Source organism: Opisthocomus hoazin, chromosome W (assembly GCF_030867145.1).
Source record: "Opisthocomus hoazin isolate bOpiHoa1 chromosome W, bOpiHoa1.hap1, whole genome shotgun sequence".
NCBI classification, from domain to species: Eukaryota; Metazoa; Chordata; class Aves; order Opisthocomiformes; family Opisthocomidae; genus Opisthocomus; species Opisthocomus hoazin.
In genome coordinates this window covers 28,984,366-28,996,626 of record NC_134453.1, presented here as the reverse complement: position 1 = coordinate 28,996,626, position 12,261 = coordinate 28,984,366, and positions in this window count along the sequence as shown.

Below are 12,261 nucleotides of genomic sequence, written 5' to 3'. Positions count from 1 at the left end.
AGGACCCCAATAACCTCCTGCTTCTTCCTCATTTAAGAGGATTCAGTCTCCCCCAGTGAGGGAGACTCAACATACCTATTCTGTCTTGGACTCCTCTGGACGCCTGGAATATTTTTCCTGCAATTTTGCCAATTCATCAGGAGACCACGGGATGGTTCGTACAGTAGTACGAGCCTGTTCTCCACACTCATCGGTGGTGTCTATTTTAATCAATGGTCGAATAGGTATAGGTTCTGGGGCCACATCATAATCAGAATTTTCCTCCAGTTCATCATTATCATCCCTGTCCCAGACGTCTCCGTCCCATGGCTCGGGGTCCGCATACTGTATTAATCTGCAGATTTGTTTAGCTGAGACCGAGGATGCTATTGATCAAACTCCTAAATCGGGCAATGTGCTTTGGGAACTTCCTCATCTTGATAAGGGAGTGTGGAAGACCCAGCGAAACCCTGTGGAGGCAGGGTGTCGGCTTGTGAAACACACCTATGTCATGTAGGCAAGGAAGTTGAGCACTTGCCCTTGGGGGAGGAATGTGAGACCACCACCCCCCCTCCCCCCCCACGCCCACTGACTCATTTTCGAGAACTTTCAGGAAGCTATGAGATGGGCACCAAAAGGTATAAAAGGAGAGGGGGCCAGCCCCTTTCTGCGCACGTGCCCACCACTAGAACATCCTGACCACCACGTAATAAATCAAAAAATATGAGATTTGTTCTCAAACCAGCCAGAAGGGAGAGAGGCCCCACTCTCCTCCAGGGAAACCCCCCCTCTCTTTCTCCCTTTGATACTTGTTCCATGGTTAATGTGTAACCCTTGTGTAATTACTTCTTTAATCAATGTCGAAAACGTAAAGCGGGGGGCTACTAAAGGATGCCTGTTCCAAATACTCTAGCTGTTAGGTAATTCCCTGCTATATACATTGGGTCATCAAGACCAAATAAAGAAAGAGACTGATCCACAACGTGGAGGAAGACTACGGCCTTCATCCTCACGACCACCAGAGGCACCAGGGCGACCCCCTAGCAACAGCATGCGCAGCCGCAGAAGGATACCAGGATATGCTACGTGGAACCGGAACCGCTACACTATAAAAAGGGACTCTAGTAAAGGTGGGGCGCGCGCCACAGGTAGAGTAAAAAGCTCCCCGGCCGCCCAGCGCTCTTTGCTCTTTTATCACTTGCTAATAAATTCACAATTGATTAATGAAAAATTGGCTCCTCAATTTGATTTGAGCACGAGCGTCTATAACAATTTGGTGCCGTGACTCGGATCCAGGCCCTTTGGTACGGACCCCTGTAGGGCAGGGGGGCGCCCTATCTAAGGATAGCCCTGTTCTGGAGGGAGCCGTGGCCGAATCCTGGATCTACGAACCCCTTAAAATTTCGATAACTGAGCAAAGAAACTGCAGTACCCCGTAATTTTTGTGCACGAAGACCCGAACGAAGACTCCCGGACGCGTGAGTATTATTAAAGGTTTCCGTTCGGTCGGGGTGGGTTTCCCGAGGTGCGACTGACTGAGACGTCCACCGGGCTTAGTAGTCCACCGGGTGAAGCGAGTGTGGACCCTCTTGTAGTGCGGTTCCCATTGCCCGCGAGGGCGTGGGCCACGAACGAGGGGAGCGTGTGTGTGAGTGTACGGAGGCACCTCGGAAGATGGGACAGAGGAAAAGCAAGCCTTCTGATCTCATGGGTGGTCCGAAGATAGGGCTACCCGATATCCCGTCAGACAGTCCCTTAGGGTTAATGATAGCCCATTGGGGAGATTGGCCGTCTAGGCGAGGAAAAACCAAAGAGAAAATGGTATACTATTGTATGCAAGTTTGGGGCAGAAAACAAATAAGGGGGGACCATTTATATTGGCCCATTTTTGGTTCCTTTGAGGATTGGATCTGTCGAGCTTTAAATATATATGTGAATTCAAAGGAGCCTTTTAGTTTAGAGGAAAGCGAGTACGCCAGTTTGTGGATCGGGACGGACACTAGGACCCGAGTGTTTACCTTAAGAGAAAAGGATTCTAAGAAAAAGACTAGAGCTCCCGAAGAACTTCCCCCCCCTCCTCCTCCCTTTTTTTCTCCTGCGTCGTCCCCTGACAATACCCCTCCCCCTCCTTCTGCCCCTAAGTTGAATCACATTTCTCCTCCTCCCTCTCCACTCTCTCGGGACTCCCATTCCACCCCTCCTGGTACCCCTATAGAAAATAAAAGAATGACTAGAAGCCAGGCCAAAAAAGCTGAGCAATCAAAGGGAGGGTTATACCCCTTGAGAGAAATAGCGATGGGGGGTCCACAGCCAGGAATGGGGTTTGTATCAGTTCCCTTGAGTTCTGGAGACGTGAGAGAATTCAAGAAGGAAATGGGAAGTCTCCTGGAAGATCCCCTGGGAGTTTCCGAAAGATTAGACCAGTTTCTGGGTCCTAATATATATACTTGGGAGGAATTGCAAGCAATTTTGGGTATATTGTTCACGATGGAAGAAAGGGAAATGATCCGAAGGGCAGGCATGAGAGTGTGGGACCAGCAGCATCAGCAGGGTCCCGGGGGAGAGGTTAAGTGGCCATTGCAATGACCAAATTGGGATAATCAAAATGCTGAACATCGAGCATATATGTCGGATTTGCGTACAAACATTGTCCAAGGAATTAGGGAATCTGTCCCTAGAGGGCAGAACATTAATAAAGCTTTTAATGAATATCAAAAAAAGGATGAAACCCCTACTGAATGGTTAGAAAGGTTGCGAAAAAGTTTGCAGCTTTATTCCGGGCTAGACCCTGCTACTCCTGTGGGGCAGGCCTTGTTAAAAACTCAATTTGTGGCAAAATCATGGGTGGATATTAGAAAGAAGTTAGAAAAATTGGAGGATTGGCAAGAAAAGGGATTAGATGAGTTGCTGAGAGAAGCTCAGAAGGTATATGTGAGAAGGGAGGAGGAAAGTCAAAAGAAACAGGCAAGGATTCTGATGGCAGCGGTCAGGGAGGGGCAGAATAAAACTCCGGCCCGTGCCTGGGGAACGGGTGTTCCGAGACCCAGGGAAAAAACCCCGAGGGACCGAAAAGAGATGAAGGATACGAAGCAAGTCGAATGCTTTTATTGCCAAAAGAAAGGACACATGAAAAAATCTTGTAGGAAAAGGATGCAAGATGAGCAAATGTTTAAAGAAGATTGAAGGGGTCAGGGGCTCTATTTGCTGGGGACCCAAAAAGGAACAGAGCCCTTGATAAAGTTGAAATTGGGCCCCCAGCGCCAAGAAGTGAAGTTCCTTGTGGACTCCGGGGCTGAAAGATCTACAGTCCAAAAAGTGCCCTGGGGATGTTCTCCCTCCCCGGAGAAATTGCAAGTAATAGGAGCAAAAGGGGAGCCCTTTGAGGTCCCGTTGATAAAAGGGGTAGAAATAGAAACCCCCTCTCGATTCGGCATAAGATCCTTTTTACTGGTACCTGAGGCAGACTATAATTTATTAGGAAGAGATCTAATGATTGAGCTAGGGATTAACTTAGAAGTAAAAGACAAAGAAATAGCAGTTAAGTTGTGCAGTCTTACTGCGGAAGATGAAGCAAGAATTAACCCTGAAGTGTGGTACACCCCTGAGTCAGTGGGGAAATTAAATATCACTCCCTTTGAAATTACTATCACGAACCCTGAGGTCCCTATGTCACCGAAAATCCGGGAATAAAACCTCGTAACACCAATGTAGTGTTAAAAGGCAGGCATTCTTTATTGCGACGTCGGATGCACGGGGGATAATTCCGCCGAACGTGCATACCCCATACCCTTTCCGTGCAGTTTATATAGATCAAAATATACATATTCATCTGATTACATAAGCCCTTTCTTTCATAGTCAAATCAGTCCATTTTCATACACTCCTCCCACCCGCACTTGCGCAGTGCCTCCTAGTGGTGGTCGTCGGGGGTCCTAAGATGAAGGCTTATCCTCTTCATCACAGTTTCTGCGCAAACTCAGTCCTCTTCTGGCTCTTGTCCCTGCGGCACGGGTCATCTTGACCAGTTCTAGGCACCTGCTGGTTTTAATTAAAACTAACTTCTTTGGGGGGAGATGTATGACTTTTTGCTTCAATTAATTCACACAATAGATAGGTACCACAAATACACCTGCAACCATTTGGTAACGCTATTTCTGTTAAAAATCCCCCTTCACCATTATTGTTTAACGTTAATGATTACCTAGGGACTAAACCCTCTGTTCCCAGACCTAATGTCCAGATGGGCAGGGCTGTACAAGGGACATAGCAGCATTGTTCGTGCTTTATGATTAACTAATTCCATCACCGTGGTTACACCTATAAGGGTAAAACAATACCCAGTATCCCAGGAAGGTAAAAGAGGGCTACAACCAGTGATCGACAGATTATTGAAACAAGGATTATTGGAACCTTGCATGTCGCCTCATAACACCCCTATACCGCCTGTTAAAAAGTCAGATGGTTCTTACCGTTTAGTACAAGATTTAAGAGAAGTAAATAAAAGAACACTCACTAGATTTCCAGTGGTAGCCAATCCCTATACTCTGTTGAGTCAGCTTTCTCCAGAACTAAAGTGGTACAGTGTTATCGATTTGAAAGACGCTTTTTGGGCTTGTCCCTTAAAGGAGGAGTGCAGAGATTACTTTGCCTTTGAATGGGAAGATTCCGAGACTCATAGGAAACAGCAGTTAAGGTGGACCGTGCTCCCGCAAGGATTTACAGAGTCACCAAACTTGTTTGGGCAGGCCCTGGAACAAGTATTGAATACCTATGAACTGAACCCTGAAGTAACACTGGTACAGTATGTAGATGACATATTATTAGCAGGGGAGAATCAAAAGGCTGTAAGGGAAGAGAGCATAAAGTTACTGAATTTTTTTAGTCTAAAAGGATTACAAGTATCCAAGTCCAAATTACAGTTTACTGAAGAGGAGGTAAAATACTTGGGACACTAGTTAAGCAAGGGGACCAAGAAATTAGGTCCTGAGCGAGTAAAAGGCATTTTGTCACTACAAATGCCAAGGAGTAAAAGACAAGTGAGACAATTATTTGGGTTGCTCGGTTACTGTAGACAGTGGATTGAGAATTATAGCAAAAAGGTAAAGTTCCTATATCAAAAATTGGTGGGAGAAGGATTAATAAAATGGAGCGAAACCGACGAGAAATGTTTTGAGGATTTGAAGGCAGATTTGGTAAATGCCCCGGTGTTAAGTTTACCTGATGTCAAGAAACCTTTTTATCTGTTTGTAAACACAGAAGAGGGAACGGCATATAGGGTTTTAACCCAAAAGTGGGCAGACAAAAAGAAACCCGTAGGGTATTTTTCTAAATTACTGGACCCTGTTAGTAGGGGTTGGCCCACTTGCTTGCAAGCTATAGTGGCTACCGCCCTTCTAGTTGAGGAAGTTAAGAAGGTTACTTTAGGGGGAGAATTAAAGGTGTACGCTCCACATAATATAAGAGGGGTATTACAACAAAAAGGAGAAAAATGGATTACTGATGCTAGATTATTAAAGTATGAAGGTATATTGATACACTCACCTAAATTAGAAATTGAAACGACTAGTTTACAAAATCCAGCTCAATTTTTATATGGGGAACCAAGTGAAGAACTGACCCATGACTGTATTCGATTCATAGAATCCCAAACCAAAATAAGGGAGGACCTGGAGGAAGAAGAGTTATCAAGTGGGGAGAAATTATTTGTAGATGGATCATCAAGAGTGGTGGACGGAAAACAAAAATCAGGATATGCCATAATAGATGGAAACACCTTAGAAGTAAGGGAATCTGGCCCCTTAGATACTACCTGGTCAGCCCAAGCATGTGAATTGTTTGCAGTCCTGAGGGCGTTGCAGATACTAAAAGGAAAGGTGGGATCTATATTCACTGATTCTAAGTATGCGTATGGGGTCGTTCATACCTTTGGAAAAATTTGGGAAGAAAGAGGGTTAATAAACACCCAGGGGAAGAACCTAATACATGAAGCTTTAATAAAACAAACTTTAAAGGCCCTGAGAGGACCAAAACAGATAGCAGTAGTACATGTGAAGGGTCATCAAAAAGGGATCTCTGCCTTAATAAGGGGAAACAATTTGGCTGATGAAGAAGCAAAGAGGGCTGCATTACTAATGATAAAGGAAGGAAAGGAGCCTGAAAAAGTGATTGGGAGCAATAAGAGCTTTACAGCCCGAGAAAAAGAAAAATTGCAACAAATGGGAGTAATTGAAAAAGAAGGGAAGTGGGTGCTCCCTGATGGAAGGGAGGTAGTCCCTAAAGGTATGGCCTGGAAAATAATGAAAGAATTACACGGGCAAACTCACTGGGGGGTACAAGCACTCGTAGATCATTTTGGAACTAAATACATTTGTATTGGGATTTATGAAATTGCCAAAAGAACAGTGGGAGGGTGCCTAACATGCCAAAAAGTAAATAAACAACAGCTCAGGGAAAAAGTATTAGGGGGAAGAGGTCTTGCAAAAAGACCGTTTGAGAAAATTCAAATTGACTTCACAGAGCTCCCGAAAGTAGGGAGATATAAATACCTTTTAGTTCTAGTTGATCTAGTTGATCATCTTTGTGGAAGCCTTCCCCGTGGCCCGCGCTACAGCACGAACAGTTGTAAAGATAATATTTGAAAATATTGTACCAAGATATGGGAACATAGCTGTAATAGACTCCGATAGAGGCCCACATTTTACCTCAAAGATTATTAAAGAGGCCTTGGACTCTATGGGAACTAGATGGGAATATCATACTCCGTGGCACCCACAAAGTTCAGGAAGAGTTGAAAGAATGAATGGGGAAATAAAAAAGCAATTAACTAAGTTAATGATAGAGACAAAAATGAATTGGGTAAGATGCCTTCCAATAGCTTTACTAAATTTAAGGACGCAACCTCGGACGGATACAGGGATCTCACCTTTTGAGATGCTGTTCGGGATGCCCTATGACCTGGAAACCCCTGCTGAACATCCAAAAGTGGAGGAACAATGGTTACAGAGATATATTGTTGAATTAATGAGGCGAAGGCAAGAGCTAGTGAAAAAAGGATTAGTGGTACAAAGGCCGCCTTTGGACATCGCGATACATCGAGTTAAACCAGGAGATAAAGTACTGATAAAAACCTGGAAAGAATCCTCATTAACCCCTCGTTGGGAGGGACCTTTTCTTGTGTTGCTTACAACAGACACTGCTGTCCAGACGGCCGAGAGAGGTTGGACTCACGCCACTAGAATAAAAGGACCTGTTCAAGACTCTTACTGGGAGGCGACGAAGGATCCGGACAACTTAAAACTCACAGAATCACAGAATCACAGAATAGTAGGGGTTGGAAGGGACCACTGCGGGTCATCTAGTCCAACCCTCCTGCTGAAGCAGGGTCACCTACAGCAGGCTGCACAGGACCTTGTCCAGGCGGGTCTTGAATATCTCCAGAGAAGGAGACTCCACAACCTCCCTGGGCAGCCTGTGCCAGTGCTCCGTCACCCTCAGAGGGAAGAGGTTCTTCCTCATGTTCAGACGGAACTTCCTGTGCCTCGGTTTGTGCCCATTGCCCCTTGTCCTGTCACTGGGCACCACTGAAAAGAGCTTGGCCCCATCCTCCTGACACACACCATTCAGATATTTATAGGCATTTATTAGGTCCCCTCGCAGCCTTCTCTTCTTCAGGCTGAACAAGCCCAGCTCCCTAAGCCTCTCCTCGTAGGGGAGATGTTCCAGTCCCCTCATCATCCTTGTAGCCCTCCGCTGGACTCTCTCCAGTAGCTCTTCATCTTTCTTGAACTGGGGAGCCCAGAACTGGACACAGTACTCCAGATGGGGCCTCACTAGGGCAGTGTAGAGGGGGCGGAGAACCTCCCTCGTCCTGCTGGCCACACTCTTCTTGATGCACCCCAGGATCCCATTGGCATTCTTGGCAGCCAGGGCACACTGCTGGCTCATGGTTAACCTGTCGTCCACCAGGACACCCAGGTCCCTCTCCGCAGAGCTGCTCTCCAGCAGGTCCACCCCAAGCCTGTACTGGTGCATGGGGTTGTTCCTCCCCAGGTGCAGGACCCTGCATTTGCCTTTGTTGAACCTCATCAGGTTCCTCTCTGCCCAACTCTCCAGCCTGTCCATATCACGCTGAATGGCAGCACAGCCTTCCGGTGTGTCTACCACACCTCCCAGTTTGGTGTCATCAGCAAACTTGCTGAGGATATATTCTAACTCTTCATCCAGGTCGTTGATGAAGAAGTTAAACAAGACTGGGCCCAGTACTGACCCCTGGGGGACACCACTTGTTACCAGCCTCCAACTAGACTCAGAGCCGCTGACGACAACCCTCTGAGTTCTGCCATTCAGCCAGTTCTCTATCCACTTCACCGACCACTCATCCAGCCCACACTTCCTCAGCTTCCCTAGGAGGATATCATGGGAGACTGTGTCGAAAGCCTTGCTGAAGTCCAGGTAGACAACATCCACGGCTCTCCCCTCATCTACCCAGCCAGTCATGTCATCGTAGAAAGCTATCAGATTGGTCAGGCATGATTTCCCCTTGGTGAATCCATGCTGACTACTCCTGATAACCTTCTTTTCTTCCACTTGCTTGATGATGGCCTCCAGGATAAGCTGCTCCATCACCTTTCCCGGGATGGAGGTGAGGCTGGCCGGCCTGTAGTTCCCTGGGTCCTCCTTCTTGCCCTTTTTGAAGATTGGAGTGACATTGGCCTTTCTCCAGTCCTCGTGCACCTCTCCTGTACTCCAGGACCTCTCAAAGATGATGGAGAGTGGCTCAGCAATGGCATCCTCCAGCTCCCTCAGCACTCATGGGTGCATTCCATCGGGGCCCATGGATTTGTGGACGTCCAGATCGCTTAAGCGATCCCTCACACAGTCCTCCTCGACCAAGGGAAAGTCGTCCTCTTTGTAGGCTTCTTCTCTTACCTCCGGGGCCTGGGATTCCTGAGGGCCAGTCTTAGCACTGAAGACTGACGCAAAGAAGGCATTCAGTAGCTCTGCCTTCTCCGCATCCTCCGTCACCAGGACACCCGCCTCATTCAGCAGCGGCCCCACATTGTCCCTAGCCTTCCTTTTGCTGCTGATGTAGTTGAAGAAGCCCTTCTTGTTGTTTTTGACATCCTTTGCCAGCTTCAATTCCAGGTGGGCCTTGGCCTTCCTCGTCGCATCCCTGCACGCTCTCACCACATTCCTGTACTCTTCCCAAGTGGCCTGCCCCTCTTTCCACATTCCATGGACCTTTCTCTTCTGCCTGATCTCCGCTAGAAGCTCCTTGTTTAACCATGCAGGTCTCCTGCCTCCTTTGCTAGATTTCTTTCTCAGGGGGATGCATTGCTCCTGTGCATGAAAGAAGTGTTGTTTAAAGAGCGACCAGCACTCATGGACCCCCCTGCCTTCGAGAGCCCTGGCCCATGGGATTCCTCCCAGTAGCTCCTTGAAGAGGGCAAAGTCAGCCCTCCTGAGGTCCAGGGTTTTGATCCTGCTTATCGCCCTGCTTCCTCCACGCAGGATCCTGAACTCAACCATTTCATGGTCACTGCAGCCGAGTCTACCTCCAACCTTCACATCCTCCACCAGTCCCTCCTTGTTTGTTAACACGAGGTCCAGCAGCGCGCCTTTCCTTGTTGGTTCCTCCACCACTTGCATCAGAAAGTTATCATCGATGCTCTGTAGGAACCTCCTGGATTGCGCCTGCCTAGCTGTATGGTCTTCCCAGCCGATGTCAGGGTGTTTGAAGTCCCCCATGAGAACCAGGGCCTGTGACTGTGAGGCTGCTTGCAGCTGCCTGTAGAAGGCTTCATCAACCTCCTCCTCCTGGTCAGGTGGCCTGTAGTACACACCCACCGTAATGTCACCCTTATGAGCCTGTCCCTTAATTCTAACCCACAAGCTTTCAACTTGTTCCTCATTTGCCCCCAGGCCAAGCTCAATGCATTCTACTTGCTCCCTCACATATAGAGCAACTCCCCCACCTCTCCTTGTTGGTCTGTCTTTCCTAAAGAGTCTGTAGCCATCTATGACAGCATGCCAGTCATGCGAGTTGTCCCACCACGTTTCTGTGACGGCGACCAAGTCGTAGCCGTCCTGCTGTATAATGGCTTCCAGCTCCTCCTGTTTATTGCCCATGCTATGTGCATTGGTGTAAACACACTTGAGCTGGGCTGTCAATCTCACCCCTGGCCTTGGCACGCCAAGCCTATGCTCATCCCTAGTGAGCTGGGCGATGTCCCCTCCCCCCTTCGAACCTAGTTTAAAGCCCTCTCAATGAGCCCCGCCAGCTCGTGGCCAAGAATCCTTTTTCCCCTTTGAGACAGCTGAGTTCCACCTGTCGCCAGCAGGCCCGGTGCTGGCAAAAGAGGACTGATGAGTAAAACCACTGTACCGTGAGCTTAATGAATAAGACTGTGTTCTGCCAAACTCCCGGTTGTATATGTTACCCTTTCGTTTGTTTTAAGTGTAAGGTATGTAAGGATAATTGGTGGGTCCATAATAAAGAAGGAGAATCTACCCCAGATATCTGTGAAAAATGCTATCTAGCTGAAAGGAGATTGACAGAACAAACCCTTAAATACGCAGTAAAAACTGGGCATATTATTTGGCAATCTGATGAGTGGTGGGAAGTATTCACAAAAGGTGTAAATCCAGAACTTAATTGTGTGCATTCTAACGAATATAGGGAAGTGGACCCAGAGATATTCAGAGTGGTGTGTCGGAAGCAAGTGCCATACCTGGCTTGCTCAGCTCCAGAGATAAAGAATAAAAATTGGGAGGCATATAGAATCCGGAGAGAGAGAAAAGGGAGGTCCCCTGAAGACTACAACTGCTGCCAAGAAGATGGAATACCTTGCTGCTCCAAGCAACGGAGCAGGCAAAGGAGGCAGAGGCGTAAGGAAGTTGTGGGGAATTAACACCCTCCACTGTCTGGTAAACAGGCCTCCTGGAATCAAGTCTGGAATGGCAAAAACCACTCGAACCCAAATTTCTCAAGTTGGGATGCTCGAAAATAGATTCCACCACTCCGAGATAATTACAATTACTATCGACCCACCAATTTTCCCGAAATGGGCATTAATACTGTGGGTATGCTGCCCCCTAACGGCCTTAGCGAATGAGCACCACCAACCTCTTAAATGGACCTTAGTTCGTGTGGAAGACTCAAAGGTTATTCGCACTAATATCACCCCGGGAGCTCCCACATTTGTGGTTACAAATTGTGACTTGTTAGAGCCTACCTTGGGAGATCTCTGTAAAGGACCTTATTCCAGGGTTTTGAACAATTTAAAGGCTACTTATTGGTGCCCGAGCTCCAATCCGGGAAGAGGATATTGTAATTTTCCAGGATATTTTTATTGTGCTTATTGGGGTTGTGAAACTATAGCTACCAGCTGGGAGGTGCCAATCGAGGATAAGAATTTAGCGGTAGAATGGAATCCACGAAATTGTCTCCAGCAGTGCTATGACGTGGCGCAGGATGCACCATGCACTGCTTTAAATATAACCATCAAGATAAGAAATCCCTCCGATCCAGGATGGACTGTAGGGAGGACTTGGGGTGTGAGGTTGTATGAATCCGGAACCGACAGCGCTGGATTTATATTCATAAAAAAGGAGAAAGTAAGAGGTCCTCCTCAGGGAATCGGTCCCAATCCAATTATTGGTGGGCCAGAGACAGCTACTAGTCTTGCCGAAACCACCGGAGATAGAACAGGAGAACCCCCCCTGTGGAAAGTAATGCAAGCTACCTATAACGCCTTGAACCAAACTAATCCAAACCTAACCACACACTGTTGGTTGTGTTATGATGTAAAACCCCCTTTCTATGAGGCCATAGGAGTGAATACTACGTACCGTTTAGACGACCGAACTGCACCACCCCAGTGCTCTTGGGAAGATAAGAAAAGAGGAATAACTATGCAACACGTTTCTGGATCTGGAGTTTGTATAGGTAAGGTGAGGGGACAAAAGCGGAAGCTCTGTAGCTTTATCTCGCCCACATTGAGAAAAACCAATGAGAAGTGGGTTATTCCCTTTGAAGGAGCTCAATGGATCTGTTCCAAAACGGGTCTTACCCCATGCGTATCCTTGACTGTCTTTAATGCCTCTAGTGAGTATTGTGTTCAAGTCATTATTGTCCCAAGAATCTTATATCATGAAGAAAAACTAATCTATGACTATTGGGATGAAGAAAGACCCCGCATTACAAGAAGGGAGCCCATCACTGCTATTACAATAGCCACATTATTAGGTATTGGAGCAGTGGGGGCTGGGACGGGAATAGCA